A 4,497-nucleotide genomic window follows, 5' to 3' on the forward strand; every position below is an offset into this window, starting at 1 on the left:
AAGAGTTGACTCATTGGAAAAGACTCTGATGCTGGGAGGGATTGGGGGCAGGAGGAGAAGGGGCCAACAGAGGATGAGATGGCTGGATGGCATCACCGACTCGATGGATGTGAGTTTGAGTGAACTCTGGGAGTTGGTGATGGACAGGGAGGCCTGGTGTGCTGTGATTCATGGGGTCGCAAAGAGTTGGACACAACTGAGCGACTGAACTGAACTGAATCAACTGACCTTAAAGTAGAGAGATTATCCTGGATTGGTGGTTTAGTCGCTTACTTGAGTCCAACTCTTGTGACCCCGTGCCAGGCTCTGGCCAGGCTCCTCTATACATGAGATTCTCCAAGCAAGAATACTGGAGGGGGTCGCTATTTACTTCTCCAGGGGATCTTCCCAACCCAGGTCTCCTGTATTGCAGGAGGATTCTTTACTGACTGAGCCGCCAGGGAAGCCCTCATGTAATGTAAGAATCCTTAAATGTGGAATAAAGAGAGGAGTCAGGGCAGAAGGAAGAGATGGAAGAATTTCGCCTGCTGATGCTGGCTTTGAGAATGGAAGAAAAGGGCCATAATCCAAGCAATATGGAAAAGGGAAAGTAAAGAATTGTCCCCTAGAGGACCCAGAAAGGAACCAGCCCTGTCAACACTTTAATTGTAGCCTAATGACACCCATTTCAGACTTCTGAGTTGTAAGATAATAGATCTGTACTGTTTTAAGCCACTAGAGTTACGTTAATTTTTTCAGCAGCAACAGAAAACTAATGAAGGTAGCAAATTGTAGTGACTGAATAATTATTCAAAATAAGACTATCTGAAACTAGAAGAGACTAAAATGGCTTTAAATGGCAATTTTAAGTTGGTTTTGTTTTTTTCCCCATAGCACCTAGTGTGGGGAAAGATAGTGAAGTAAGATTAGATCTTTTCTAGAAATCAAAAAAGCTACCTTTTGTTTTTCACAGTTCTGAGTACAGCAAGTTAAATTTGAGACCTTGTTGCAACTTTTGTTCTGAGCCTTGATTTTCTGTTGAAACCAACTCCCCTTGGAAGAATCACACATTAAACTTTTCAACATAAATAAGTTTATCAGATTGCTTCTGAAAACAGGAGCTGAGTAAAGGGAGAACGAAGGAAGTAGAGTCAAGGCTTGAGCTCTGAGATTCTTGCAGGGGGACGTGCTGAGGCCAGGCGGGTCCTGTCTCAGGGTGGGGTGGACACCACCCCCTCCCCACCCGCGTCCCCAACACCTCGCTGTCCTTGAGCAGAACAGTCACCACTCCCCCTGGACATTGCTCTCTGGGACCAGTCTCAGAGGGGCTGTAAACTCTGCATTGTGTGGCACTGAGCACAGGTAGGAGTTCATTATGCCCAACAGTGAGACCAATCACTTCATGCTATTTAGGGTTTTCACATCTTCATTGCTTCTTTCCGCTGCATTTTAGATACTCGTGGTTTCAGCTCTGCGCTTGGAATCCCACACTTCATTACTCGTCTCTGACCCTCCAAAGTAAAGACTTTGTGAATCAAAAGCTATGTTATTTTTAATTTTTAAAATAACCTTTCTGTCACCCTCACCATTGATTAGTATTCTCTCTTCTCAAAATGAGTCTTAACAGTATAATACTAGCAAAAATATTGAGTAAGAAATGGTAAAATGCCACATTCTAAGCATGCCCCAACACCACTGTAATGACTGCCCTGGATTTGTTGTTTCAAAGACACACAAATGTGTGGCGGTACTTTAAGGGCAACTACACACATACCACGGATGATCTGAAGTTCACCCTCAATTTAGCAGCAGTTTTTATTTAGAATAGGGAGTGGGGAATAATGCAGCATCAGAGGAGGGAGGCAAATGAGAATCTAATGCCAAAGTCACTGGGAGGCATTGGGATCTGAGCTTCAGTCTAAGTGGGTTCAAAGTCACTCCAATACTCTGACTCTCAGAGGTTACTTACCCTCTCTGTACCTCTATGTCTACAAAAGAAAAAATATTAGGGTGGAAATAATAGTGCCTGTTTCATAAAGTTAATGTGTGACCAAATAATTCATATAAAGCTCTTAGTTCAAGCTAGGCAGTAAATGCTTGATGAATACTAGTGATTTTAATACAGAACCCAGAAGTTGAGAAATCAACACTTTTGCCAGACCACAAATATGTTTCTCATTTATGGTCCATATTTACTATACATCAAGGTAAAAGTCTAGTTCACTGTGATGCCCTCACGTGAGGCTGCTGTCCAGTTCCACACATACCTGGAGTGCCTGAAACATCTGAGAAGACTGATGCTGTTTCCAGGTTCCCTTATCAGCGCTGCATTCTGTTTCCTAATCCCTGCCCTTCTCCATGTGGTTCCAATATCAAAATATTTAGTCCATCTGTCCCAGAGGGGTTTGGACTTTCTCTTCATTTGTGCTTCTTGAAATAATATGCTCCTGAGGCACAGACTGTTCCTTCATCACTAAAAAAGGTCAAGCATTTATTAGTCTGTGTATAAACATGACAACAAAGGAGCCCTTGTAAAAATGGAATGTTCAGCTTGGATAGAACACAGAGGAGTTCCTCTTGGATCTGGCAAATTCCCTTGGATTTCATCTCTTTTAAATACACCACGTTAATGTCACTGTTTCTTTCTGGCGTCTCAAGCCTTACTTCTAAATCTACATGAACCCTTTGAGGTGCAAGTTTCTCATTTATACAGTCTGTAAGTGCAATTTCTTTTTCAATTCAAACACATTAACAGTTTCTTCTGATAAAGCAATCCTCCTACTATGAATAAGAGGTGTGCTCTCCTGCGTGTCACACAACCGCCTGTCACAAAGAAGGGAATTGACTTTGCTTTGCTCACCAGCAAGCATTTCATACAAACACTATTCCCACTCTTTTGGGCAGCAACCCATGGAAGCCAGATCTCTGATTTATTAATATCTTCCTCTTTAGTTGTCCTCTTCCGATGACCTTGATCCAAAACACAACTCTCCTTCTATCACCTTGGTCTTCACATTCATCATGGCAGCCAACCACCAGCTACAAATACAGGGAGCCTATTCCCTTTCTTGATACCTGATCCTTTCAGATTAATCTCTCTTGATAAAACACAGCCTTTGATCCAGTGCTATGCATAATCTAGCTTTAAATCTAGCTTTTCCAATTTCCACGTTGTTGGTGCTGTTCTTTAAAGAAGATTCTTTTGGTTTCCTTCTTTGAGGAATGAAGAAGAGATGACTTCCATACTGAGACATTTTCTAGCCAGCCTCAGGTAAATCCTATCTTGGAGAATGGTGACCATGTTTCATGTCCCTTTAAGGCTAACAAGAGTAAAAAATATCCATCTTTAAAAAAAAAAAAAAAATGAAAAAAACTCCACTGATTGGAGAAACCAGATTTTATGTTCCTAGTGAGGTGTGCAGGTATCAAAGGCTCATTAAAAGCAGTGTGATCACTGCATTCCCTTCTCTGCTAAGACTGCTTCAGTATGAGAACAGAGTTGTTGCTCTTCTCCTTCTTTTCTCTCCTCCCCTTCTCTTCCCCCTCCAGTTCTCTTTTCCCCTTATCCTCTTCCTCTCTCTTTTCATCTTTCTTTCCACCCCCCAACCCCCATTTTTGTCCAAAGCTGCCTAGGGAGGCTTGGAAAAGAATCTAAAGTGCATTGGCTCAATAAACACTTATTTTACTGCTATGATTTTCTCTGGTGTATGGCAGGAAGTCACATGACAGTCCTTTTTCAACTTAATGTCAACTTGCATTATTTTGTAACTATATAAGTGAATGTCAGCCCTAAAATTCAGCGGGCTTATCCTTCTCACAGGAAGTACAGAGTACATTTCATTCAAATAAATGAAACAACATCTGCTTTCATGGGCTGGCCCCAACTTACTTTTCTAGTTTCTTCTTTTACCATACTCCTTCACTCCCCGCTCCCCGCCACCTGCCTCCTTCATACAGTGCTATTAGTACACCATATTACTCCCTCTTCTCTGAGGTTAGAGCAATTTATGAGCTCCAACTAGGTGAAGAGATGAATGAAATAAGCTGTGCAATTACAACTTGTGCCTTTGCTCATACTTTTCCCTGTTTTTGGAAAACTACCCTTCCCACTATCCCATTTTTAGTGGGGAAATTTCTACTCATTTTCCAAGGCCCAGCTTGCTGCTGTCTCTGCTTGATGTTTTAACTCAATATCACTGTCTTCCTCCTCCTTACATTCACAGTTTTTTAATTCTTAAATGTCACACTCACTTTGTCTTTGTTCACTTACTTGTCTTCCTCTCCCCTTACAAGTTCCTTCATGGTACGGCATGTCTTGTTCATCTCTGTATCCCCCAAACTTAGCACTGCTAAGTGGGACAATTCCTATCCCATTCTTTGCGACGCCATGGACTGCAGCACGCCAGGCTCCTCTGTCCTCCACGATCTCTCAGAGCTTGCTCAAATTCATGTCCGTTGAGTCTATGGTGCTATCTAACCATCTCATCATCTGCTGCTCCCGTTTCCTTTTGCCTTCAA

General features: G+C 42.2%; 1 pseudogene; it reads right to left on the minus strand.

The window, feature by feature from the left end:
• LOC105003243 overlaps positions 1 to 4,281 on the minus strand; it is a 78,101-nt pseudogene extending 73,820 nt beyond the window's left edge.
• Positions 4,282 to 4,497: the final 216 nt, after the last annotated feature.

This window comes from Bison bison, unplaced genomic scaffold, assembly GCF_000754665.1.
Source record: "Bison bison bison isolate TAMUID 2011002044 unplaced genomic scaffold, Bison_UMD1.0 scf7180017864465, whole genome shotgun sequence".
Taxonomy (NCBI): Eukaryota; Metazoa; Chordata; class Mammalia; order Artiodactyla; family Bovidae; genus Bison; species Bison bison.